The 27,128-nt window shown below is 43.4% G+C and overlaps 10 non-coding genes across 10 annotated transcripts; all 10 read left to right on the top strand.

The window, feature by feature from the left end:
- The first annotated feature begins 224 nt into the window (after window positions 1–224).
- trnav-gac lies at window positions 225–297 on the top strand. The gene has a single exon. It is a non-coding gene; the product is annotated as a tRNA-Val (tRNA).
- Window positions 298–1,292: 995 nt separating this feature from the next.
- On the top strand, window positions 1,293–1,365 carry trnav-aac. Its single transcript has one exon. It is a non-coding gene; the product is annotated as a tRNA-Val (tRNA).
- A 1,000-nt stretch (window positions 1,366–2,365) lies between these two features.
- On the top strand, window positions 2,366–2,438 carry trnav-aac. Its single transcript has one exon. It is a non-coding gene; the product is annotated as a tRNA-Val (tRNA).
- A 3,059-nt stretch (window positions 2,439–5,497) lies between these two features.
- trnav-aac lies at window positions 5,498–5,570 on the top strand. Its single transcript has one exon. It is a non-coding gene; the product is annotated as a tRNA-Val (tRNA).
- Window positions 5,571–9,237: 3,667 nt separating this feature from the next.
- Window positions 9,238–9,310, top strand: trnav-cac. The gene has a single exon. It is a non-coding gene; the product is annotated as a tRNA-Val (tRNA).
- Window positions 9,311–10,036: 726 nt separating this feature from the next.
- trnav-aac lies at window positions 10,037–10,109 on the top strand. The gene has a single exon. It is a non-coding gene; the product is annotated as a tRNA-Val (tRNA).
- A 2,398-nt stretch (window positions 10,110–12,507) lies between these two features.
- On the top strand, window positions 12,508–12,580 carry trnav-aac. The gene has a single exon. It is a non-coding gene; the product is annotated as a tRNA-Val (tRNA).
- Window positions 12,581–14,715: 2,135 nt separating this feature from the next.
- trnav-aac lies at window positions 14,716–14,788 on the top strand. Its single transcript has one exon. It is a non-coding gene; the product is annotated as a tRNA-Val (tRNA).
- A 2,261-nt stretch (window positions 14,789–17,049) lies between these two features.
- Window positions 17,050–17,122, top strand: trnav-aac. The gene has a single exon. It is a non-coding gene; the product is annotated as a tRNA-Val (tRNA).
- A 4,224-nt stretch (window positions 17,123–21,346) lies between these two features.
- On the top strand, window positions 21,347–21,419 carry trnav-aac. Its single transcript has one exon. It is a non-coding gene; the product is annotated as a tRNA-Val (tRNA).
- Window positions 21,420–27,128: the final 5,709 nt, after the last annotated feature.

Below are 27,128 nucleotides of genomic sequence, written 5' to 3'. Positions count from 1 at the left end.
GGCTGTGGTAACTGCCAGGCCAGCAGAGTCTGTGCTTGTATCCAGGTCATTTTCAACAAACCACAAAAGAAATGACCACTGTGGATTCTCAAAAAGCAGTTCTGCAGCTCCTGCTGTGAACTTAAGGAGGTCTTCTGTAAAACGCTTGTGGATTTCACGCAGCTTGTCAATCTGCTATAATGGTGTGTTATTTTCCTTGACAGAGCACAAGTAATGCTCCAGGAGTTTCTGTAGTGTAGTGGTCATCACGTTCGCCTGACACGCGAAAGGTCCTCGGTTCAAAACCGAGCAGAAACATTGCCTCTTGTTTTGCGAGAATTCCTATAGTCTTTGCGACGTTCCAGGTAAATCATGGTAGAGAAAGAAGAGTAAGTTTCCGTAGTGTAGTGCTTATCACGTTCGCCTCACGCGCGAAAGGTCCCCGGGTGGAAACAGGCACAGTCTTTATTGCTATCTGTAAAGAAATGGCACCCAGATAAAAGGTTTTTCACTCTAAGAAGGCTTTTATCTCCAAGTAGGTTAGAGCAGGAACTCAAGAAAGTCTGCCTTGACACGTGTCTGGATTTCACGCAGCTTGTCAATTTGCTGTGATGGTGTCCAATTTTCTTTGAAAGAGCACAGCACAAGCTCCAGTAGTTTCTATAAAGAAATGGCCACCTGATAAAAGATTTTTCACTCTAAGAAGGCTTTTATCTCCAAGTAGGTTAGAGCAGGAACTCAATGAAGTCTGCATTGACACGTGTGTGGATTTCACGCAGCTTGTCAATTTGCTTTGAAGGTGTCCAATTTTCCCTGACAGAGCACAGCACAAGCTCCAGTATTTTCTGTAAAGACATGGCCCCCAGATAAAGGGTTCTTCATGCTACGAAGGCTTTTAACTCTGAGTAGGTTAAAGCAGGAACTCAAGGAAGTCTGCCTTGACACGTGTGTGGATTTCACGCAGCTTGTCAATCTGCTGTGAAGCTGTCCAATTTTCCTTGACAGAGCAAAGGTAAAAGGTTTTTCTGCCGCTCTAATCTGTGAAGGCATTTCTTCACACAGGTGTGAAGAAAAATATTGAGTCACTCTAGGCTGTGGTAACTGCCAGGCCAGCAGAGTCTGTGCTTGTATCCAGGTCATTTTCAACAAAGCACAAAAGAAATGACCACTGTGGATTCTCAAAAAGCAGTTCTGCAGCTCCTGCTGTGACCTTAAGGAGGTCTTCTGTAAAACGCGTGTGGATTTCACGCAGCTTGTCAATCTGCTATAATGGTGTGTAATTTTCCTTGACAGAGCACAAGTTTGCTCCAGGAGTTTCTGTAGTGTAGTGGTCATCACGTTCGCCTAACACGCGAAAGGTCCTCGGTTCAAAACCGAGCAGAAACATTGCTTCTTGTTTTGCGAGAATTCCTAAAGTCTTTGCGACGTTCCAGGTAAATCATGGTAGAGAAAGAAGAGTAAGTTTCCGTAGTGTAGTGCTTATCACGTTCGCCTCACACGCGAAAGGTCCCCGGGTGGAAACTGGCGCAGTCTTTATTGCTATCTGTAAAGAAATGGCACCCAGATAAAAGGTTTTTCACTCTAAGAAGGCTTTTATCTCCAAGTAGGTTAGAGCAGGAACTCAAGAAAGTCTGCCTTGACACGTGTCTGGATTTCACGCAGCTTGTCAATTTGCTGTGATGGTGTCCAATTTTCTTTGAAAGAGCACAGCACAAGCTCCAGTAGTTTCTATAAAGAAATGGCCACCTGATAAAAGATTTTTCACGCTACGAAGGTTTATTACTCTGAGTAGGTTAAAGCAGGAAATCAAGGAAGACTGCCTTGTCAATCTGCTGTGAAGCAGTCCAATTTTCCCTGACAGAGCACAGCACAAGCTCCAGTATTTTCTGTAAAGAAATGGCCCCCAGATAAAAGGTTTTTCACTCTAAGAAGGCTTTTATCTCCAAGTTGGTTAGAGCAGGAACTCAAGGAAGTCTGCATTGACACGTGTGTGGATTTCACGCAGCTTGTCAATCTGCTGTGAAGCTGTCCAATTTTCCCTGACAGAGCACAGCACAAGCTCCAGTATTTTCTGTAAAGAAATGGCCCCCAGATAAAAAGTTTTTCACTCTAAGAAGGCTTTTATCTCCAAGTAGGTTAGAGCAGGAACTCAAGGAAGTCTGCATTGACACGTGTGTGGATTTCACGCAGCTTGTCAATTTGCTGTGAAGGTGTCCAATTTTCCCTGACAGAGCACAGCACAAGCTCCAGTATTTTCTGTAAAGACATGGCCCCCAGATAAAGGGTTCTTCACGCTACGAAGGCAATCTGTCAATCTTGTCAAAAATGACTAAATGCTATAATGGTGTGTAATTTTCCTTGACAGAGCACAAGTAATGCTCCAGGAGTTTCTGTAGTGTAGTGGTCATCACGTTCGCCTAACATGCGAAAGGTCCTCGGTTCAAAACCGAGCAGAAACATTGCTTCTTGTTTTGCGAGAATTCCTAAAGTCTTTGCGACGTTCCAGGTAAATCATGGTAGAGAAAGAAGAGTAAGTTTCCGTAGTGTAGTGCTTATCACGTTCGCCTCACACGCGAAAGGTCCCCGGGTGGAAACAGGCACAGTCTTTATTGCTATCTGTAAAGAAATGGCACCCAGATAAAAGGTTTTTCACTCTAAGAAGGCTTTTATCTCCAAGTAGGTTAGAGCAGGAACTCAAGAAAGTCTGCCTTGACACGTGTCTGGATTTCACGCAGCTTGTCAATTTGCTGTGAAGGTGTCCAATTTTCCCTGACAGAGCACAGCACAAGGTCCAGTAGTTTCTGTAAAGAAATGGCCACCTGATAAAAGGTTTTTCACGCTACAAAGGTCTTTAAATCTGAGTAGGTTAAAGCAGGAACTCAAGGAAGTCTGCCTTGTCAATCTCATTGTGAAGCTGTCCAATTTTCCCTCACAGAGCACAGCACAAGCTCCAGTATTTTCTGTAAAGTAATGGCCACCTGATAAAAGGTTTTTCACTCTATGAAGGCTTTTATCTCAAGTAGGTTAGAGCAGGAACTCAAGGAAATCTGCATTGACACGTGTGTGGATTTCACGCAGCTTGTCAATTTGCTGTGAAGGTGTCCAATTTTCCCTGACAGAGCACAGCACAAGCTCCAGTATTTTCTGTAAAGAAATGGCCCCCAGATAAAAGGTTTTTCACTCTAAGAAGGCTTTTATCTCCAAGTAGGTTAGAGCTGGAACTCAAGGAAGTCTGCCTTGTCAATCTGCTGTGAAGCTGTCCAATTTTCCCTGACAGAGCACAGCACAAGCTCCAGTATTTTTTGTAAAGAAATGGCCCCCAGATAAAAGGTTTTTCACTCTAAGAAGGCTTTTATCTCCAAGTAGGTTAGAGCAGGAACTCAAGGAAGTCTGCCTTGACACGTGTCTGGATTTCACGCAGCTTGTCAATTTGCTGTTAAGGTGTCCAATTTTCCCTGACAGAGCACAGCACAAGCTCCAGTAGTTTCTGTAAAGAAATGGCCACCTGATAAAAGGTTTTTCACGCTACAAAGGCTTTTAACTGCAAGTAGGTTAAAGCAGGAACTCTAGGAAGTCTGCCTTGTCAATCTGCTGTGAAGGTTTCCAATTTTCCCTGACAGAGCACAGCACAAGCTCCAGTATTTTCTGCAAAGAAATGGCCACCTGATAAAAGCTTTTTCACGCTACAAAAGCTTTTAACTCTGAGTAGGTTAAAGCACGAACTCAAGGAAGTCTGCCTTGACACGTGTGTGGATTTCACGCAGCTTGTCAATCTGCTGTGAAGGTGTCTAATTTTCCCTGACAGAGCACAGCACAAGCTCCAGTAGTTTCTTTAAAGAAATGGCCACCTGATAAAAGGTTTTTCACGCTACAAAAGCTTTTAACTCTGAGTAGGTTAAAGCAGGAACTCAAGGAAGTCTGCCTTGACACGTGTGTGGATTTCACGCAGCTTGTCAATTTGCTGTGAAGGTGTCCAATTTTCCCTGACAGAGCACAGCACAAGCTCCAGTACTTTCTGTAAAGAAATGGCCACCTGATAAAAGGTTTTTCACACTACAAGGCTTTTAACTCTGAGTAGGTTAAAGCAGGAACTCAAGGAAGTCTGCCTTGACAATCTGCTGTGAAGCTGTCCAATTTTCCCTGACAGAGCACAGCACAAGCTCCAGTATTTTCTGTAAAGAAATGGCCACCTGATAAAAGGTTTTTCACTTTAAGAAGGCTTTTATCTCCAAGTAAGTTAGAGCAGGAACTCAAGGAAGTCTGCCTTGACACGTGTGTGGATTTCACGCAGCTTGTCAATTTGCTGTGAAGGTGTCCAATTTTCCCTGACAGAGCACAGCACAAGCTCCAGTATTTTCTGTAAAGAAATGGCCCCCAGATAAAAGGTTTTTCACTTTAAGAAGGCTTTTATCTCCAAGTAGGTTAGAGCAAGAACTCAAGGAAGTCTGCATTGACACGTGTGTGGATTTCACGCAGCTTGTCAATCTGCTATGAAGCTGTCCAATTTTCCCTGACAGAGCACAGCACAAGCTCCAGTATTTTCTGTAAAGAAATGGCCCCCAGATAAAAGGTTTTTCACTCTATGAAGGCTTTTATCTACAAGTAGGTTAGAGCTGGAACTCAAGGAAGTCTGCCTTGTCAATCTGCTGTGAAGCCGAAGGTCCAATTTTCCTGATAGAGCACAGCACAAGCTCCAGTATTTTTTGTAAAGAAATGGCCTCCAGATAAAAGGTTTTTCACTCTAAGAAGGCTTTTATCTCCAAGTAGGTTAGAGCAGGAACTCAAGGAAGTCTGCCTTGACACGTGTCTGGATTTCACGCAGCTTGACAATTTGCAGTGAAGGTGTCCAATTTTCCCTGACAGAGCACAGCACAAGCTCCAGTATTTTCTGTAAAGAAATGGCCCCCAGATAAAAGGTTTTTCACTCTAAGAAGGCTTTTATCTCCAAGTAGGTTAGAGCTGGAACTCAAGGAAGTCTGCCTTGTCAATCTGCTGTGAAGCTGTCCAATTTTCCCTGACAGAGCACAGCACAAGCTCCAGTATTTTTTGTAAAGAAATGGCCCCCAGATAAAAGGTTTTTCACTCTAAGAAGGCTTTTATCTCCAAGTAGGTTAGAGCAGGAACTCAAGGAAGTCTGCCTTGACACGTGTGTGGATTTCACGCAGCTTGTCAATCTGCTGTGAAGCTGTCCAATTTTCCCTGACAGAGCAAAGGTAAAAGGTTTTTCTGCCGCTCTAATCTGTGAAGGCATTTCTTTACACAGGTGTTGTGAAGAAAAATATTGAGTCACTCTAGGCTGTGGTAACTGCCAGGCCAGCAGAGTCTGTGCTAGTATCCAAGTAATTTTCAACAAAGCACAAAAGAAATGACCACTGAGGATTCTCAAAAAGCAGTTCTGCAGCTCCTGCTGTGAACTTAAGGAGGTCTTCTGTGAAACGCGTGTGGATTTCACGCAGCTTGTCAATCTGCTCTAATGGTGTGTAATTTTCCCTGACAGAGCACAAGTAGAGCTCTAGGAGTTTCTGTAGTGTAGTGGTCATCACGTTTGCCTAACACGCTAAAGGTCCTCGGTTCAGAACCGAGCAGAAACCTTGCTTCTTGTTTCGCGAGAATTCTTAAAGTCTTTGCGACGTTCCAGGTAAAGCATGGTAGAGAAAGACGAGCAAGTTTCCGTAGTGTAGTGGTTATCACGTTCGCCTCACAGGCCAAAGGTCCCCGGTTCGAAATCAGGAGGAAACAGGCACAGTCTTTATTGCTATCTGTAAAGAAATGGCTCCCAGATAAAAGGTTTTTACTCTGAGAAGGCTTTTATCTCATAGTAGGTTAAAGAAGGAACTCAAGGAAGTCTGCCTTGTCAATCTGCTGTGAAGCTGTCCAATTTTCCCTGACAGAGCACAGCACAAGCTCCAGTAGTTTCTGTAAAGAAATGGCCACCTGATAAAAGGTTTTTCACTTTAAGAAGGCTATTATCTCATAGTAGGTTAAAGAAGGAACTCAAGGAAGTCTGCCTTGTCAATCTGCTGTGAAGCTGTCAAATTATCCCTGACAGAGCACAGCACAAGCTCCAGTATTTTCTGTAAAGAAATGGCCCCCAGATAAAAGGTTTTTCACTCTAAGAAGGCTTTTATCTCCAAGTAGGTTAGAGCAGGAACTCAAGGAAGTCTGCCTTGACACATGTCTGGATTTCACGCAGCTTGTCAATTTGCTGTGAAGGTGTCCAATTTTCCCTGACAGAGCACAGCACAAGCTCCAGTATTTTCTTTAAAGAAATGGCCACCTGATAAAAGGTTTTTCACTTTAGGAAGGCTTTTATCTCCAAGTAGGTTAGAGCAGGAACTCAAGGAAGTCTGCCTTGACACGTGTGTGGATTTCACGCAGCTTGTCAATCTGCTGTGAAGGTGTCTAATTTTCCCTGACAGAGCACAGCACAAGCTCCAGTAGTTTCTGTAAAGAAATGGCCACCTGATAATAGGTTTTTCACGCTACAAAGGCTTTTAACTCCAAGTAGGTTAAAGCAGGTACTCAAGGAAGTCTGCCTTGTCAATCTGCTGTGAAGCTGTCCAATTTTCCCTGACAGAGCACAGCACAAGCTCCAGTAGTTTCTTTAAAGAAATGGCCACCTGATAAAAGGTTTTTCACGCTACAAAAGCTTTTAACTCTGAGTAGGTTAAAGCAGGAACTCAAGGAAGTCTGCCTTGACACGTGTGTGGATTTCACGCAGCTTGTCAATCTGCTGTGAAGGTGTCTAATTTTCCCTGACAGAGCACATCACAAGCTCCAGTAGTTTCTGTAAAGAAATGGCCACCTGATAATAGGTTTTTCACTCTACAAAGGCTTTTAACTCTGAGTAGGTTAAAGTAGGAACTCACAGAAGTCTGCCTTGTCAATCTGCTGTGAAGCTGTCCAATTTTCCCTGACAGAGCACAGCACAAGCTCCAGTATTTTCTGTATAGAAATGGCCACCTGATAAAAGTTTTTTCACGCTACAAGGCTTTTAACTCTGAGTAGGTTAAAGCAGGAACTCAAGGAAGTCTGCCTTGACACGTGTGTGGATTTCACGCAGCTTGTCAATCTGCTGTGAAGGTGTCTAATTTTCCCTGACAGAGCACAGCACAAGCTCCAGTATTTTCTGTAAAGAAATAGCCCCCAGATAAAAGGTTTTTCACTCTAAGAAGACTTTTATCTCCAAGTAGGTTAGAGCAGGAACTCAAGGAAGTCTGCCTTGACACGTGTCTGGATTTCACGCAGCTTGTCAATTTGCTGTGAAGGTGTCCAATTTTCCCTGACAGAGCACAGCACAAGCTCCAGTAGTTTCTGTAAAGAAATGGCCACCTGATAAAAGGTTTTTCACGCTACAAAGGCTTTTAACTCCAAGTAGGTTAGAGCAGGAACTCAAGGAAGTCTGCCTTGTCAATTTGCTGTGAAGCTGTCCAATTTTTGAAACAGTGAAACGCGTGTGGATTTCACGCAGCTTGTCAATCTGCTCTAATGGTGTGTAATTTTCCCTGACAGAGCACAAGTAAAGCTCCAGGAGTTTCTGTAGTGTAGTGGTCATCAGCGTTTGCCTAACATTTCTTTACAGAAACATAGCTTCTTGTTTTCCGAGAATTCCTAAAGTCTTTGCGACTTTCCAGGTAAATCATGGTAGTGAAATAAGAGTAAGTTTCCGTGAGTGTAGTGGTTATCATGTTTGCCTCACACTGAAAAGGTCCCGGCTGAAACAGGCACAGTCTTTGTTGCTATCTGTAAAGAAATGGCCCCCAGGTTTTTCACTCTATGAAGGCTTTCATCTCCAAGTAGGTTAGAGCAGGAACTCAAGGAAGTCTGCCTTGTCAATGTGCTGTGAAGGTGTCCAATTTTCCCTGACAGAGCACAGCACAAGCTCCAGTATTTTCTGTAAAGAAATGGCCCCCAGATAAAAGGTTTTTCACTCTAAGAAGGCTTTTATCTCCAAGTAGGTTAGAGCAGGAACTCAAGGAAGTCTGCCTTGACACGTGTGTGGATTTCACGCAGCTTGTCAATTTGCTGTGAAGGTGTCCAATTTTCCCTGACAGAGCACAGCACAAGCTCCAGTATTTTCTGTGAAGAAATGGCCACCTGATAAAAGGTTTTTCACGCTACAAGGCTTTTATCTCTGAGTAGGTAAAAGCAGGATCTCAAGGAAGTCAGCCTTGACACATGTCTGGATTTCACGCAGCTTGTCAATTTGCTGTGAAGGTGTCCAATTTTCCCTGACAGAGCACAGCACAAGCTCCAGTATTTTCTGTAAAGAAATGGCCACCTGACAAAAGGTTTTTCACTTTAAGAAGGCTTTTATCTCCAAGTACGTTAGAGCAGGAACTCAAGGAAGTCTGCCTTGACACGTGTGTGGATTTCACGCAGCTTGTCAATCTGCTGTGAAGGTGTCTAATTTTCCCTGACAGAGCACATCACAAGCTCCAGTAGTTTCTGTAAAGAAATGGTCACCTGATAATAGGTTTTTCACGCTACAAAGGCTTTTAACTCTGAGTAGGTTAAAGCAGGATCTCAAGGAAGTCTGCCTTGACACGTGTGTGGATTTCACGCAGCTTGTCAATTTGCTGTGAAGGTGTCCAATTTTCCCTGACAGAGCACAGCACAAGCTCCAATATTTTCTGTAAAGAAATGGCCGCCTGATAAAAGGTTTTTCACGCTACAAAAGCTTTTAACTCTGAGTAGGTTAAAGCAGGAACTCACAGAAGTCTGCCTTGTCAATCTGCTGTGAAGCTGTCCAATTTTCCCTGACAGACCACAGCACAAGCTCCAATATTTTCTGTAAAGAAATGGCCACCTGATAAAAGGTTTTTCACTCTAAGAAGGCTTTTATCTCCAAGTAGGTTAGAGCAGGAACTCAAGAAAATCTGCATTGACACGTGTGGATTGCACGCAGCTTGTCAATTTGCTGTGAAGGTGTCCAATTTTCCATGACAGAGCAAAGGTAAAAGGTTTTTCTGCCGCTCTAATCGGTTAAGGCATTTCTTTACACAGGTGTGAAGAAAAATATTGAGTCACTCTAGGCTGTGGTAACTGCCAGGCCAGCAGAGTCTGTGGTAGTATCCAAGTAATTTTCAACAAAGCACAAAAGAAATGACCACTGTGGATTCTCAAAAAGCAGTTCTTCAGCTCCTGCTGTGAACTTAAGGAGGTCTTCTGTAAAACGCGTGTGGATTTCACGCAGCTTGTCAATCTGCTCTAATGGTGTGTAATTTTCCCTGACAGAGCACAAGTAAAGCTCCAGGAGTTTCTGTAGTGTAGTGGTTATCACGTTCGCCTCACACGCGAAGGGTCCCCGGTTTGAAACCGGGAGGAAACAGCACAGTTTTTATTGCTATCTGTAAAGAAATGGCCCCAGATAAAAGGTTTTTTCACTTTAAGAAGGCTTTTATCTCATAGTAGGATTAAAGAAGGAACTCAAGGAAGTCTGCCTTGTCAATCTGCTGTGAAGCTGTCCAATTTCCCCTTACAGAGCACAGCACAAGCTCCAGTATTTTCTGTAAAGGAATGGCCCAGATAAAAGGTTTTTCACTCTAAGAAGGCTTTTATCTCCAAGTAGGTTAGACCAGGAACTCAAGGAAGTCTGCCTTGACACATGTCTGGATTTCACGCAGCTTGTCAATTTGCTGTGAAGGTGTCCAATTTTCCCTGACAGAGCACAGAACAAGCTCCAGTATTTTCTGTAAAGAAATGGCCCCAGATAACAGGTTTTTCACTCTATGAAGGCTTTTATCTCGAAGTAGGTTAGAGCAGGAACTCAAGGAAGTCTGCCTTGACAGTTGTCTGGATTTCACGCAGCTTGTCAATCTGCTGTGAAGGTGTCTAATTTTCCCTGACAGAGCACAGCACAAGCTCCAGTATTTTCTGTAAAGAAATGGCCACCTGATAAAAGGTTTTTCACGCTACAAAGGCTTTTAACTCTGAGTAGGTTAAAGCAGGAACTCAAGGAAGTCTGCCTTGACACGTGTGTGGATTTCACGCAGCTTGTCAATCTGCTATAATGGTGTGTAATTTTCCCTGACAGAACATAGGTAATGCTCCAGGAGTTTCTGTAGTGTAGTGGTTGTCACGTTCGCCTAACACGCGAAAGGTCCTCGGGTCAAAACCGAGCAGAAACATTACTTCTTGTTTTGCGAGAATTCCGAAAGTCTTTGCGACGTTCCAGGTAAATCATTGTAGAAAAAGAAGAGTAAGTTTCCATAGTGTAGTGGTTATAACGTTCGCCTCACACGCGAAAGGTCCCCGGGTGGATACAGGCACAGTCTTTATTGCTATCTGTAAAGAAATGGCACCCAGATAAAAGGTTTTTCACTCTAAGAAGGCTTTTGTCTCCAAGTAGGTTAGAGCAGGAACTCAAGGAAGTCTGCATTGACACGTGTGTGATTTCACGCAGCTTGTCAATTTGCTGTGAAGGTGTCCAATTTTCCCTGACAGAGCACAGCTCAAGCTCCAGTATTTTCTGTAAAGAAATGGCCCCCAGATAAAAGGTTTTTCACTCTATGAAGGCTTTTATCTCCAAGTAGGTTAGAGCAGGAACTCAAGGAAGTCTGCCTTGACAGGTGTCTGGTTTTCACGCAGCTTGTCAATTTGCTGTGAAGGTGACCAATTTTCCCTGACAGAGCACAGCACAAGCTCCAGTAGTTTCTGTGTAAAGAAATGGCCACCTGATAAAAGGTTTTTCACGCTACAAAGGTCTTTTAAATCTGAGTAGGTTAAAGCAGGGAACTCAAGGAAGTCTGCCTTGTCAATCTCATTATGAAGCTGTCCAATTTTCCTGACAGAGCACAGCACAAGCTCCAGTATTTTCTGTAAAGAAATTTCCACCTGATAAAAGGTTTTCACTCTATGAAGGCTTTTATCTCCAAGTAGGTTAGAGCAGGAACTCAAGGAAGTCTGCATTGACACGTGTGTGGATTTCACTGCAGCTTCTCAATTTGCTGTGAAGGTGTCCAATTTTCCCTGACAGAGCACAGCACAAGCTCCAGTATTTTCTGTAAAAGAAATGGCCCCCAGATAAAAGGTTTTCACGCTACAAAAGCTTTTTAAATCTGAGTGGGTTAAAGCAGGAACTCAAGGAAGTCTGCCTTGTCAATCTCCTGTAAGCTGTCCAATTTTCCTGACAGAGCACAGCACAAGCTCCAGTATTTTCTGTAAAGAAATGGCCACCTGATTAAAGGTTTTTCTACTCTAGAAGGCTTTTTATCTCCAAGTAGGTTAGAGCAGGAACTCTAGGAAGTCTGCCTTGACACGTGTGTGGATTTCACGCAGCTTGTCAATTTGCTGTGAAGGTGTCCAATTTTCCTGACGGAGCACTGCACAAGCTCCAGTATTTTCTGTAAAGAAATGGCCCCCAGATAAAAGGTTTTTACTCTACAAAGGCTTTTATCTCCAAGTAGGTTAGGAGCAGGAACTCAAGGAAGTCTGCCTTGACAGGTGTCTGGATTTCACGTGAGCTTGTCAATTTGCTGTGAAGGTGTCCAATTTTCCTGACAGAGCACAACACAAGCTCCAGTAGTTTCTGTAAAAAAATGGCCACCTGATTAAAGGTTTTCACGCTCTGAAGGCTTTTAACTCCAAGTAGGTTAAAGCAGGAACTCTAGGAAGTCTGCCTTGTCAATCTGCTGTGAAGGTGTCCAATTTTCCTGACAGAGCACAGCACAAGCTCCAGTATTTTCTGTAAAGGAATGGCCACCTGATAAATGGTTTTTCACACTACAAGGCTTTTAACTCTGAGTAGGTTAAAGCAGGAACTCAAGGAAGTCTGCCTTGACACGTGTGTGGATTTCACGCAGCTTGTCAATCTGCTGTGAAGCTGTCCAATTTTCCCTGACAGAGCACAGCACAAGCTCCAGTATTTTCTGTAAAGAAATGGCCCCAGATAAAAAGTTTTTCACTCTAAGAAGGCTTTTATCTCCAGGTAGGTTAGAGCAGGAACTCAAGGGAAGTCTGCATTGACACGTGTGTGGATTTCACGCCCAGCTTGTCAATTTGCTGTGAAGGTGTCCAATTTTCCTGACAGAGCACAGCACAAGCTCCAGTATTTTCTGTAAAGACATGGCCCCCAGATAAAGGGTTCTTCACGCTTTACGAAGGCTTTTAACTCTGAGTAGGTTAAAGCAGGAACTCAAGGAAAGTCTGCCTTGACACGTGTGTGGATTTCACGCAGCTTGTCAATCTGCTGTGAAGCTGTCCAATTTTCCTTGATAGAGCAAAGGTAAAAAGGTTTTCTGCCGCTCTAATCTGTGAAAAGCATTTCTTCACACAGGTGTGAAGAAAATATTGAGTCACTCTAGGCTGTGGTAACTGCCAGGCCAGCAGAGTCTGTGCTTGTATCCAGGTCATTTTCAACAAAGCACAAAAGAAATGACCACTGTGGATTCTCAAAAGCAGTTCTGCAGCTCCTGCTGTGAACTTAAGGAGGTCTTCTGTAAAACATGCGTGGGATTTCACGCAGCTTGTCAATCTGCTATAATGGTGTGTAATTTTCCTTGACAGAGCACAAGTAATGCTCCAGGAGTTTCTGTAGTGTAGTGGTCATCACGTTCGCCTAACATGCGAAAGGTCCTCGGTTCAAAACCGAGCAGAAACATTGCTTCTTGTTTTGCGTGAATTCCTAAAGTCTTTGCGACGCTCCAGGTAAATCATGGTAGAGAAAGAAGAGTAAGTTTCAGAGTGTAGTGCTTATCACGCTCGCTCCACACGCGAAAGGTCCCCGGTGGAAACAGGCACAGTCTTTATTGCTATCTGTAAAGAAATGGCACCCAGATAAAAGGTTTTTCACTCTAAGAAGGCTTTTATCTCAAAGTAGGTTAGAGCAGGAACTCAAGAAAGTCTGCCTTGACACGTGTCTGGATTTCACGCAGCTTGTCAATTTGCTGTGAAGGTGTCCAATTTTCCCTGACAGAGCACAGCACAAGGTCCAGTAGTTTCTGTAAAAGAAATGGCCACCTGATAAAAGGTTTTTCACGCTACAAAGGTCTTTAAATCTATGTAGGTTAAAGCAGGAACTCCAGGAAGTCTGCCTCTATTCAATCTCATTGTGAAGCTGTCCAATTTTCCCTGACAGAGCACAGCACAAGCTCCAGTATTTTCTGTAAAGTAATGGCCACCTGATAAAAGGTTTTTCACTCTATGAAGGCTTTTATCTCAAGTAGGTTAGAGCAGGAACTCAAGGAAATCTGCATTGACACGTGTGTGGATTTCACGCAGCTTGTCAATTTGCTGTGAAGGTGTCCAATTTTCCCTGACAGAGCACAGCACAAGCTCCAGTATTTTCTGTAAAAGAAATGGCCCCAAATAAAAGGTTTTTCACGCTACAAAGGCTTTTAAATCTGAGTGGGTTAAAGCAGGAACTCAAGGAAGTCTGCCTTGTCAATCTCCTGTGAAGGTGTCCAATTTTCCCTGACAGAGCACAGCACAAGCTCCAGTTATTTCTGTAAAGAAATGGCCACCTGATAAAAGGTTTTTCACGCTACAAGGCTTTTAACTCTGAGTAGGTTAAAGCAGGAACTCAAGGAAGTCTGCCTTGACACGTGTGTGGATTTCACGCAGCTTGTCAATTTGCTGTGAAGGTGTTCAATTTTCCCTGACAGAGCACAGCATTGCTCCAGTATTTTCTGTAAAGAAATGGCCACCTGATAAAAGGTTTTTGACTCTAAGAAGGCTTTTATCTCCAAGTAGGTTAGAGCAGGAACTCTAGGAAGTCTACCTTGACACGTGTGTGGATTTCACGCAGCTTGTCAATCTGCTGTGAAGCTGTCCAATTTTCCCTGACAGAGCACAGCACAAGCTCCAGTATTTTCTGTAAAGAAATGGCCCCCAGATAAAAGGTTTTTCACTCTAAGAAGGCTTTTATCTCCAAGTAGGTTAGAGCAGGAAGTCAAGGAAGTCTGCCTTGTCAATCTGCTGTGAAGCTGTCCAATTTTTGAAACAGTGAAACGCGTGTGGATTTCACGCAGCTTGTCAATCTGCTATAATGGTGTGTAATTTTCCTGACAGAGCACAAGTAAAGCTCCAGGAGTTTCTGTAGTGTAGTGGTCATCGCTAGCTTGCCTAACATTTCTTTACAGAAACATAGCTTCTTGTTTTCCGAGAATTCCTAAAGTCTTTGCGACGTTCCAGGTAAATCATGGTAGAGAAATAAGAGTAAGTTTCCGTAGTGTAGTGGTTATCATGTTTGCATCACACGCGAAAGGTCCTCTGGGAAACAGGAATAGTCTTTATTGTATCTGTAAAGAAATGGCCCCAGATAAAAGGTTTTTCACTCTAAAAAAGGCTTTTATCTCCAAGTAGGTTAGAGCAGGAACTCAAGGAAGTCTGCCTTGTCAATCTGATTTGAAGGTGTCCAATTTTCCCTGACAGAGCACAGCACAATCTCCAGTATTTTCTGTAAAGAAATGGCCACCTGGTAAAAGGTTTTTCACGCTACAAGGCTTTTAACTCTGAGTAGGTTAAAGCAGGAACTCAAGGAAGTCTGCCTTGACACGTGTGTGGATTTCACGCAGCTTGTCAATTTGCTGTGAAGGTGTCCAATTTTCCCTGACAGAGCACAGCACAAGCTCCAGTAGTTTCTGTAAAGAAATGGCCACCTGATAAAAGGTTTTTCACGCTACAAAGGCTTTTAACTCCAAGTAGGTTAAAGCAGGAACTCTAGGAAGTCTGCCTTGTCAATCTGCTGTGAAGCTGTCCAATTTTCCCTGACAGAGCACAAGTAATGCTCCAGGAGTTTCTGTAGTGTAGTGGTCATCACGTTCGCCTAACACGCGAAAGGTCCTCGGGTCAAAACCGAGCAGAAACATTGCTTCTTGTTTTGCGAGAATTCCTAAAGTCTTTGCGACGTTCCAGGTAAATCATGGTAGAGAAAGAAGAGCAAGTTTCCGTAGTGTAGTGGTTATCACGTTTGCCTCATACGTGAAAGGTCCCTGGTTTGAAACTTGGTGGAAACAGGCACAATCTTTATTGCTATCTGTAAAGAAATGGCCCCCAGATAAAAGGTTTTTCACTCTATGAAGGCTTTTATCTCCAAGTAGGTTAGAGCAGGAGCTCAAGGAAGTCTGCCTTGACACGTGTCTGGATTTCACGGAGCTTGTCAATTATGCTGTGAAGGTGTCCAATTTTTCTTTGACAGAGCACAGCACAAGCTCCAGTAGTTTCTGTAAAGAAATGGCCACCTGATAAAAGGTTTTCACTCTAAAAAGGCTTTACATCTCCAAGTAGTTTAGGAGCAGGAACACAAGGAAGTCTGCCTTGTCAATCTGATGTGAAGGTGTCCAATTTTCCCTGACAGAGCACAGCACAAGCTCCAGTAGTTTCTGTAAAGAAATGGCCATCTGATAAAAGGTTTTTCACGCTACAAAGGTCTTTAAATCTGAGTAGGTTAAAGCAGGAACTCAAGGAAGTCTGCCTTGTCAATCTCATTGTGAAGCTGTCCAATTTTCCTGACAGAGCACAGCACAAGCTCCAGTATTTTCTGTAAAGAAATGGCCAACTGATAAAAGGTTTTTCACTCTATGAAGGCTTTTATCTCCAAGTAGGTTAGAGCAGGAACTCAAGGAAGTCTGCATTGACACGTGTGTGGATTTCACGCAGCTTGTCAATTTGCTGTGAAGGTGTCCAATTTTCCCTGACAGAGCACAGCACAAGCTCCAGTATTTTCTGTAAAGAAATGGCCCCCAGATAAAAGGTTTTTCACGCTACAAAGGCTTTTAAATCTGAGTGGGTTAAAGCAGGAACTCAAGGAAGTCTGCCTTGTCAATCTCCTGTGAAGCTGTCCAATTTTCCCTGACAGAGCACAGCACAAGCTCCAGTATTTTCTGTAAAGAAATGGCCCCCAGATAAAAGGTTTTTCACGCTACAAAGGCTTTTAAATCTGAGTGGGTTAAAGCAGGAACTCAAGGAAGTCTGCCTTGTCAATCTCCTGTGAAGCTGTCCAATTTTCCTGACAGAGCACAGCACAAGCTCCAGTATTTTCAGTAAAGAAATGGCCCCAGATAAAAGGTTTTTCACGCTACAAAGGCTTTTAAATCTGAGTGGGTTAAAGCAGGAACTCAAGGAAGTCTGCCTTGTCAATCTGCTGTGAAGCTGTCCAATTTTTGAAACAGTGAAACGTTGCAGTGGATTTCACTTGAGCTTGTCAATCTGCTATAATGGTGTGTAATTTTCCTGACAGAGCACTCAAGTAAAGCTCCAGGAGTTTCTGTAGTGTAGTGGTCATCGCGCTTGCCTAACATTTCTTTACAGAAACATAGCTTCTTGTTTTCCGAGAATTCCTAAAGTCTTTGCGGCGCTCCAGGTAAATCATGGTAGAGTAAGAGCAACAGTTTCCACATAGTGTAGTGGTTATCACGTTACTTCACACGCGAAAGGTCCCGGGTGAAACAGGCACAGTCTTTATTGCTATCTGTGTAAAGAAATGGCCCCCAGTTAAAAGGTTTTTCAGTCTAAGAAGGCTTTTATCTCCAAGTAGGTTAGAGCAGGAACTCAAGGAAGTCTGCCTTGTCAATCTGCTTTGAAGCTGTCCAATTTTCCCTGACAGAGCACAGCACAAGCTCCAGTATTTTCTGTAAAGAAATGGCCCCCAAATAAAAGGTTTTTCACGCTACAAAGGCTTTTAAATCTGAGTGGGTTAAAGCAGGAACTCAAGGGAAGTCTGCCTTGTCAATCTCCTGTGAAAGGTGTCCAATTTTCCCTGACAGAGCACAGCACAAGCTCCAGTATTTTCTGTAAAGAAATGGCCACCTGATAAAAGGTTTTTCACTCTAAGAAGGCTTTTATCTCCAAGTAGGTTAGAGCAGGAACTCTAGGAAGTCTGCCTTGACACGTGTGTTGGATTTCACGCAGCTTGTCAATCTGCTGTGAAGCTGTCCAATTTTCCTGACAGAGCACAGCACAAGCTCCAGTATTTTCTGTAAAGAAATGGCCCCCAGATAAAAGGTTTTTCACTCTAAGAAGGCTTTTATCTCCAAGTAGGTTAGAGCAGGAAGTCAAGGAAGTCTGCCTTGTCAATCTGCTGTGAAGCTGTCCAATTTTCCCTGACAGAGCACAAGTAATGCTCCAGGAGTTTCTGTAGTGTAGTGGTCATCACGTTCGCCTAACACGCGAAAGGTCCTCGGGTCAAAACCGAGCAGAAACATTGCTTCTTGTTTTCCGAGAATTCCTAAAGTCTTTGCGACGTTCCAGGTAAATCATGGTAGAGAAATAAGTAAGTTTCCGTAGTGTAGAGGTTATCATGTTTGCCTCACACGCGAAAGGTCCCCGGCTGGAAACAGGCACAGTCTTTACTGCTATCTGTAAAGAAATGGCCCCCAGATAAAAGGTTTTTCACTCTTAGAAGGCTTTTATCTCCAAGTAGGTTAGAGCAGGAACTCAAGGAAGTCTGCCTTGTCAATCTGCTGTGAAGGTGTCCAATTTTCCCTGACAGAGCACAGCACAAGCTCCAGTTATTTCTGTAAAGAAATGGCCACCTGATAAAAGGTTTTTCACGCTACAAGGCTTTTAACTCTGAGTAGGTTAAAGCAGGAACTAAAGAAATTCTGCCTTGACACGTGTGTGGATTTCACGCAGCTTGTCAATTTGCTGTGAAGGTGTCCAATTTTCCCTGACAGAGCACAGCAAGCGCCAGTTATTTCTGTAAAGAAATGGCCCCCAGATAAAAGGTTTTTCACTCTATGAAGGCTTTTATCTCCAAGTAGGTTAGAGCAGGAACTCAAGGAAGTCTGCCTTGTCAATCTCATTGTGAAGCTGTCCAATTTTCCCTGACAGAGCACAGCACAAGCTCCAGTATTTTCTGTAAAGAAATTTCCACCTGATAAAAGGTTTTTCACTCTATGAAGGCTTTTATCTCCAAGTAGGTTAGAGCAGGAACTCTAGGAAGTCTGCCTTGACACGTGTGTGGATTTCACGCAGCTTGTCAATTTGCTGTGAAGGTGTCCACCTTTTCATGACGGAGCACAGCACAAGCTCCAGTATTTTCTGTAAAGAAATGGCCCCAGATAAAAGGTTTTTACTCTACAAAGGCTTTTATCTCTAAGTAGGTTAGAGCAGGAACTCAAGGAAGTCTGCCTTGACAGGTGTCTGGATTTCACGCAGCTTGTCAATTTGCTGTGAAGGTGTCCAATTTTCCCTGACAGAGCACAACACAAGCTCCAGTAGTTTCTGTAAAAAAATGGCCACCTGATTAAAGGTTTTTCACGCTACTAAGGCTTTTAACTCCAAGTAGGTTAAAGCAGGAACTCTAGGAAGTCTGCCTTGTCAATCTGCTGTGAAGGTGTCCAATTTTCCCTGACAGAGCACAGCACAAGCTCCAGTATTTTCTGTAAAGGAATGGCCACCTGATAAATGGTTTTTCACACTACAAGGCTTTTAACTCTGAGTAGGTTAAAGCAGGAACTCAAGGAAGTCTGCCTTGACACGTGTGTGGATTTCACGCAGCTTGTCAATCTGCTGTGAAGCTGTCCAATTTTCCCTGACAGAGCACAGCACAAGCTCCAGTATTTTCTGTAAAGAAATGGCCCCCAGATAAAAAGTTTTTCACTCTAAGAAGGCTTTTATCTCCAAGTAGGTTAGAGCAGGAACTCAAGGAAGTCTGCATTGACACGTGTGTGGATTTCACGCAGCTTGTCAATTTGCTGTGAAGGTGTCCAATTTTCCCTGACAGAGCACAGCACAAGCTCCAGTATTTTCTGTAAAGACATGGCCCCCAGATAAAGGGTTCTTCACGCTACGAAGGCTTTTAACTCTGAGTAGGTTAAAGCAGGAACTCAAGGAAGTCTGCCTTGACACGTGTGTGGATTTCACGCAGCTTGTCAATCTGCTGTGAAGCTGTCCAATTTTCCTTGATAGAGCAAAGGTAAAAGGTTTTTCTGCCGCTCTAATCTGTGAAGGCATTTCTTCACACAGGTGTGAAGAAAAATATTGAGTCACTCTAGGCTGTGGTAACTGCCAGGCCAGCAGAGTCTGTGCTTGTATCCAGGTCATTTTCAACAAAGCACAAAAGAAATGACCACTGTGGATTCTCAAAAAGCAGTTCTGCAGCTCCTGCTGTGAACTTAAGGAGGTCTTCTGTAAAACGCGTGTGGATTTCACGCAGCTTGTCAATCTGCTATAATGGTGTGTAATTTTCCTTGACAGAGCACAAGTAATGCTCCAGGAGTTTCTGTAGTGTAGTGGTCATCACGTTAAGCTTAACATGCGAAAGGTCCTCTGTTCAAAACCGAGCAGAAACATTGCTTCTTGTTTTGCGAGAATTCCTAAAGTCTTTACGATTGCCCAGGTAAATCATGGTAGAGAAAGAAGAGTAAGTTTCCGTAGTGTAGTGCTTATCACGCTCGCCTCACACGCGAAGGTCCCGGGTGAAACAGGCACAGTCTTTATTGCTATCTGTAAAGAAATGGCACCCAGATAAAAGGTTTTTCACTCTAAGAAGGCTTTTATCTCAAAGTAGGTTAGAGCAGGAACTCAAGAAAGTCTGCCTTGACACGTGTCTGGATTTCACGCAGCTTGTCAATTTGCTGTGAAGGTGTCCAATTTTCCTGACAGAGCACAGCACAAGGTCCAGTAGTTTCTGTAAAGAAATGGCCACCTGATAAAAGGTTTTTCACGCTACAAAGGTCTTTAAATCTGAGTAGGTTAAAGCAGGAACTCAAGGAAGTCTGCCTTGTCAATCTCATTGTGAAGCTGTCCAATTTTCCCTGACAGAGCACAGCACAAGCTCCAGTATTTTCTGTAAAAGTAATGGCCACCTGATAAAAGGTTTTCACTCTATGAAGGCTTTTATCTCAAGTAGGTTAGAGCAGAACTCAAGGAAATCTGCATTGACACGTGTGTGGATTTCACGCAGCTTGTCAATTTGCTGTGAAGGTGTCCAATTTTCCCTGACAGAGCACAGCACAAGCTCCAGTATTTTCTGTAAAGAAATGGCCCCCAAATAAAAGGTTTTTCACGCTACAAAGGCTTTTAAATCTGAGTGGGTTAAAGCAGGAACTCAAGGAAGTCTGCCTTGTCAATCTCCTGTGAAGGTGTCCAATTTTCCCTGACAGAGCACAGCACAAGCTCCAGTTATTTCTGTAAAGAAATGGCCACCTGATAAAAGGTTTTTCACGCTACAAGGCTTTTAACTCTGAGTAGGTTAAAGCAGGAACTCAAGGAAGTCTGCCTTGACACGTGTGTGGATTTCACGCAGCTTGTCAATTTGCTGTGAAGGTGTTCAATTTTCCCTGACAGAGCACAGCATTGCTCCAGTATTTTCTGTAAAGAAATGGCCACCTGATAAAAGGTTTTTCACTCTAAGAAGGCTTTTATCTCCAAGTAGGTTAGAGCAGGAACTCTAGGAAGTCTACCTTGACACGTGTGTGGATTTCACGCAGCTTGTCAATCTGCTGTGAAGCTGTCCAATTTTCCCTGACAGAGCACAGCACAAGCTCCAGTATTTTCTGTAAAGAAATGGCCCCCAGATAAAAGGTTTTTCACTCTAAGAAGGCTTTTATCTCCAAGTAGGTTGGAGCAGGAAGTCAAGGAAGTCTGCCTTGTCAATCTGCTGTGAAGCTGTCCAATTTTTGAAACAGTGAAACGCGTGTGGATTTCACGCAGCTTGTCAATCTGCTATAATGGTGTGTAATTTTCCCTGACAGAGCACAAGTAAAGCTCCAGGAGTTTCTGTAGTGTAGTGGTCATCGCGTTTGCCTAACATTTCTTTACAGAAACATAGCTTCTTGTTTTCCGAGAATTCAAAGTCTTTGCTGACGTTCCAGGTAAATCATGGTAGAGAAATAAGAGTAAGTTTCCGTAGTGTAGTGGTTATCATGTTTGCATCACACGCGAAAGGTCCCCGGCTGGAAACAGGAACAGTCTTTATTGCTATCTGTAAAGAAATGGCCCCCAGATAAAAGGTTTTTCACTCTAAAAAAGGCTTTTATCTCCAAGTAGGTTAGAGCAGGAACTCAAGGAAGTCTGCCTTGTCAATCTGATTTGAAGGTGTCCAATTTTCCCTGACAGAGCACAGCACAATCTCCAGTATTTTCTGTAAAGAAATGGCCACCTGGTAAAAGGTTTTTCACGCTACAAGGCTTTTAACTCTGAGTAGGTTAAAGCAGGAACTCAAGGAAGTCTGCATTGACATCGTGTGTGGATTTCACGCAGCTTGTCAATTTGCTGTGAAGGTGTCCAATTTTCCCTGACAGAGCACAGCACAAGCTCCAGTAGTTTCTGTAAAGAAATGGCCACCTGATAAAAGGTTTTTCACGCTACAAAGGCTTTTAACTCCAAGTAGGTTAAAGCAGGAACTCTAGGAAGTCTGCCTTGTCAATCTGCTGTGAAGCTGTCCAATTTTCCCTGACAGAGCACAAGTAATGCTCCAGGAGTTTCTGTAGTGTAGTGGTCATCACGTTCGCCTAACACGCGAAAGGTCCTCGGTTCAAAACCGAGCAGAAACATTGCTTCTTGTTTGCTGAGAATTCCTAAAAAAGTCTTTGGCGACGTTCCAGGTAAATCATGGTAGAGAAAGAGAGCAAGTTTCCGTGGTGTAGTGGTTATCACGTTTGCCTCATACGTGAAAGGTCCCTGGTTTGAAACTTGGTGGAAACAGGCACAATCTTTATTGCTATCTGTAAAGAAATGGCCCCCAGATAAAAGGTTTTTCACTCTATGAAGGCTTTTATCTCCAAGTAGGTTAGAGCAGGAGCTCAAGGAAGTCTGCCTTGACACGTGTCTGGATTTCACGGAGCTTGTCAATTTGCTGTGAAGGTGTCCAATTTTCTTTGACAGAGCACAGCACAAGCTCCAGTAGTTTCTGTAAAGAAATGGCCACCTGATAAAAGGTTTTTCACTCTAAAAAAGGCTTTTATCTCCAAGTAGTTTAGAGCAGGAACACAAGGAAGTCTGCCTTGTCAATCTGATGTGAAGGTGTCCAATTTTCCCTGACAGAGCACAGCACAAGCTCCAGTAGTTTCTGTAAAGAAATGGCCATCTGATAAAAGGTTTTTCACGCTACAAAGGTCTTTAAATCTGAGTAGGTTAAAGCAGGAACTCAAGGAAGTCTGCCTTGTCAATCTCATTGTGAAGCTGTCCAATTTTCCCTGACAGAGCACAGCACAAGCTCCAGTATTTTCTGTAAAGAAATGGCCAACTGATAAAAGGTTTTTCTACTCTATGAAGGCTTTTATCTCCAAGTGGGATTAGAGCAGGAACTCAAGGAAGTCTGCATTGACACGTGTGTGGATTTCACGCAGCTTGTCAATTTGCTGTGAAGGTGTCCAATTTTCCCTGACAGAGCACAGCACAAGCTCCAGTATTTTCTGTAAAGAAATGGCCCCCAGATAAAAGGTTTTTCACGCTACAAAGGCTTTTAAATCTGAGTGGGTTAAAGCAGGAACTCAAGGAAGTCTGCCTTGTCAATCTCCTGTGAAGCTGTCCAATTTTCCCTGACAGAGCACAGCACAAGCTCCAGTATTTTCTGTAAAGAAATGGCCCCCAGATAAAAGGTTTTTCACGCTACAAAGGCTTTTAAATCTGAGTGGGTTAAAGCAGGAACTCAAGGAAGTCTGCCTTGTCAATCTGCTGTGAAGCTGTACAATTTTTGAAACAGTGAAACGCGTGTGGATTTCACGGAGCTTGTCAATCTGCTATAATGGTGTGTAATTTTCCCTGACAGAGCACAAGTAAAGCTCCAGGAGTTTCTGTAGTGTAGTGGTCATCGCGTTTGCCTAACATTTCTTTACAGAAACATAGCTTCTTGTTTTCCGAGAATTCCTAAAGTCTTTGCGACGTTCCAGGTAAATCATGGTAGAGTAAGAGCAACAAGTTTCCATAGTGTAGTGGTTATCACGTTCGCCTCACGCGCGAAAGGTCCCCGGGTGGAAACAGGCACAGTCTTTATTGCTATCTGTAAAGAAATGGCCCCCAGTTAAAAGGTTTTTCAGTCTAAGAAGGCTTTTATCTCCAAGTAGGTTAGAGCAGGAACTCAAGGAAGTCTGCCTTGTCAATCTGCTTTGAAGCTGTCCAATTTTCCCTGACAGAGCACAGCACAAGCTCCAGTATTTTCTGTAAAGAAATGGCCCCAAAATAAAGGTTTTCACGCTACAAAGGCTTTTAAATCTGAGTGGGTTAAAGCAGGAACTCAAGGAAGTCTGCCTTGTCAATCTCCTGTGAAGGTGTCCAATTTTCCCTGACAGAGCACAGCACAAGCTCCAGTATTTTCTGTAAAGAAATGGCCACCTGATAAAAGGTTTTTCACTCTAAGAAGGCTTTTATCTCCAAGTAGGTTAGAGCAGGAACTCTAGGAAGTCTGCCTTGACATCGTGTGTGGATTTTCACGCAGCTTGTCAATCTGCTGTGAAGCTGTCCAATTTTCCCTGACAGAGCACAGCACAAGCTCCAGTATTTTCTGTAAAGAAATGGCCCTCAGATAAAAGGTTTTTCACTCTAAGAAGGCTTTTTATCTCTCCAGTAGGTTAGAGCAGGAAGTCAAGGAAGTCTGCCTTGTCAATCTGCTGTGAAGCTGTCCATTTTCCTGACAGAGCACAAGTAATGCTCCAGGAGTTTCTGTAGTGTAGTGGTCATCACGCTCGCTAACAGCAAGCGTCCTCGGGTCAAAACCGAGCAGAAACATTGCTTCTTGTTTTCCGAGAATTCCTAAAGTCTTTGCGACGTTCCAGGTAAATCATGGTAGAGAAATAAGTAAGTTTCCGTAGTGTAGAGGTTATCATGTTTGCCTCACACGCGAAAGGTCCCCGCTGGCTGAAACAGGCACAGTCTTTACTGCTATCTGTAAAGAAATGGCCCCCCAGATAAAAGGTTTTTCACTCTTAGAAGGCTTTTATCTCCAAGTAGGTTAGAGCAGGAACTCAAGGGAAGTCTGCCTTGTCAATCTGCTGTGAAGGTGTCCAATTTTCCCTGACAGAGCACAGCACAAGCTCCAGTTATTTCTGTAAAGAAATGGCCACCTGATAAAAGGTTTTTCACGCTACAAGGCTTTTAACTCTGAGTAGGTTAAAGCAGGAACTAAAGAAATTCTGCCTTGACACGTGTGTGGATTTCACGCAGCTTGTCAATTTGCTGTGAAGGTGTCCAATTTTTCTGACAGAGCACAGCAAGGCGCCAGTTATTTCTGTAAAGAAATGGCCCCAGATAAAAGGTTTTTCACTCTATGAAGGCTTTTATCTCCAAGTAGGTTAGAGCAGGAACTCAAGGAAGTCTGCCTTGACAGGTGTCTGGTTTTCACGCAGCTTGTCAATTTGCAGCGTGAAGGTGACCAATTTTCCTGACAGAGCACAGCACAAGCTCCAGTAGTTTCTGTAAAGAAATGGCCACCTGATAAAAGGTTTTTCACGCTACAAAGGTCTTTAAATCTGAGTAGGTTAAAGCAGGAACTCAAGGAAGTCTGCCTTGTCAATCTCATTGTGAAGCTGTCCAATTTTCCCTGACAGAGCACAGCACAAGCTCCAGTATTTTCTGTAAAGAAATTTCCACCTGATAAAAGGTTTTTCACTCTATGAAGGCTTTTATCTCCAAGTAGGTTAGAGCAGGAACTCAAGGAAGTCTGCATTGACACGTGTGTGGATTTCACGCAGCTTCTCAATTTGCTGTGAAGGTGTCCAATTTTCCCTGACAGAGCACAGCACAAGCTCCAGTATTTTCTGTAAAGAAATGGCCCCCAGATAAAAGGTTTTTCACGCTACAAAAGCTTTTAAATCTGAGTGGGTTAAAGCAGGAACTCAAGGAAGTCTGCCTTGTCAATCTCCCCGTGAAGCTGTCCAATTTTCTGACAGAGCACAGCACAAGCTCCAGTATTTTCTGTAAAGAAATGGCCACCTGATTAAAGGTTTTTCTACTCCTAAGAAGGCTTTTATCTCCAAGTAGGTTAGAGCAGGAACTCTAGGAAGTCTGCCTTGACACGTGTGTGGATTTCACGCAGCTTGTCAATTTGCTGTGAAGGTGTCCAATTTTCCCTGACGGAGCACAGCACAAGCTCCAGTATTTTCTGTAAAGAAATGGCCCCAGATAAAAGGTTTTACTCTACAAAGGCTTTTATCTCCAAGTAGGTTAGAGCAGGAACTCAAGGAAGTCTGCCTTGACAGGTGTCTGGATTTCACGCAGCTTGTCAATTTGCTGTGAAGGTGTCCAATTTTCCCTGACAGAGCACAACACAAGCTCCAGTAGTTTCTGTAAAAAAATGGCTACCTGATTAAAGGTTTTTCACGCTACGAAGGCTTTTAACTCCAAGTAGGTTAAAGCAGGAACTCTAGGAAGTCTTGTCCTGTCAATCTGCTGTGAAGGTGTCCAATTTTCCCTGACAGAGCACAGCACAAGCTCCAGTATTTTCTGTAAAGGAATGGCCACCTGATAAATGGTTTTTCACACTACAAGGCTTTTAACTCTGAGTAGGTTAAACCAGGAACTCAAGGAAGTCTGCCTTGACACGTGTGTGGATTTCACGCAGCTTGTCAATCTGCTGTGAAGCTGTCCAATTTTCCCTGACAGAGCACACCACAAGCTCCAGTATTTTCTGTAAAGAAATGGCCCCCAGATAAAAAGTTTTTCACTCTAAGAAGGCTTTTATCTCCAAGTAGGTTAGAGCAGGAACTCAAGGAAATCTGCATTGACACGTGTGTGGATTTCACGCAGCTTGTCAATTTGCTGTGAAGGTGTCCAATTTTCCCTGACAGAGCACAGCAGTACAAGCTCCAGTATTTTCTGTAAAGAAATGGCCCTCAAATAAAAGGTTTTTCACGCTACAAAGGCTTTTAAATCTGAGTGGGTTAAAGCAGGAACTCAAGGAAGTCTGCCTTGTCAATCTCCTGTGAAGGTGTCCAATTTTCCCTGACAGAGCACAGCACAAGCTCCAGTTATTTCTGTAAAGAAATGGCCACCTGATAAAAGGTTTTTCACGCTACAAGGCTTTTAACTCTGAGTAGGTTAAAGCAGGAACTCAAGGAAGTCTGCCTTGACACGTGTGTGGATTTCACGCAGCTTGTCAATTTGCTGTGAAGGTGTTCAATTTTCCTGACAGAGCACAGCATTGCTCCAGTATTTTCTGTAAAGAAATGGCCACCTGATAAAAGGTTTTTCACTCTAAGAAGGCTTTTATCTCCAAGTAGGTTAGAGCAGGAACTCTAGGAAGTCTACCTTGACACGTGTGTGTGGATTTCCGCGCGAGCTTGTCAATCTGCTGTGAAGCTGTCCAATTTTCCTGACAGAGCACAGCACAAGCTCCAGTATTTTCTGTAAAGAAATGGCCCCAGATAAAGGTTTTTCACTCTAAGAAGGCTTTTATCTCCAAGTAGGTTAGAGCAGGAAGTCAAGGAAGTCTGCCTTGTCAATCTGCTGTGAAGCTGTCCAATTTTTGAAACAGTGAAACGCGTGTGGATTTCACGCAGCTTGTCAATCTGCTATAATGGTGTGTAATTTTCCCTGACAGAGCACAAGTAAAGCTCCAGGAGTTTCTGTAGTGTAGTGGTCATCGCGTTTGCCTAACATTTCTTTACAGAAACATAGCTTCTTGTTTTCCGAGAATTCCTAAAGTCTTTGCGACGTTCCAGGTAAATCATGGTAGAGAAATAAGAGTAAGTTTCCGTAGTGTAGTGGTTATCATGTTTGCATCACACGCGAAAGGTCCCCGGCTGGAAACAGGAACAGTCTTTCTTGCTATCTGTAAAGAAATGGCCCCCAGATAAAAGGTTTTTCACTCTAAAAAAGGCTTTTATCTCCAAGTAGGTTAGAGCAGGAACTCAAGGAAGTCTGCCTTGTCAATCTGATTTGAAGGTGTCCAATTTTCCCTGACAGAGCACAGCACAATCTCCAGTATTTTCTGTAAAGAAATGGCCACCTGGTAAAGGTTTTTCACGCTACAAGGCTTTTAACTCTGAGTAGGTTAAAGCAGGAACTCAAGGAAGTCTGCATTGACACGTGTGTGGATTTCACGAGCTTGTCAATTTGCTGTGAAGGTGTCCAATTTTCCCCTGACAGAGCACAGCACAAGCTCCAGTAGTTTCTGTAAAGAAATGGCCACCTGATAAAAGGTTTTTCACGCTACAAAGGCTTTTAACTCCAAGTAGGTTAAAGCAGGAACTCTAGGAAGTCTGCCTTGTCAATCTGCTGTGAAGCTGTCCAATTTTCCCTGACAGAGCACAAGTAATGCTCCAGGA

The sequence above is a fragment of the Puntigrus tetrazona genome, chromosome 9, assembly GCF_018831695.1.
Source record: "Puntigrus tetrazona isolate hp1 chromosome 9, ASM1883169v1, whole genome shotgun sequence".
In the NCBI taxonomy this organism is placed as follows: domain Eukaryota; kingdom Metazoa; phylum Chordata; class Actinopteri; order Cypriniformes; family Cyprinidae; genus Puntigrus; species Puntigrus tetrazona.
Note: the sequence above shows the minus strand (reverse complement) of the source record. Positions and strands in the feature narration are given on the sequence as shown.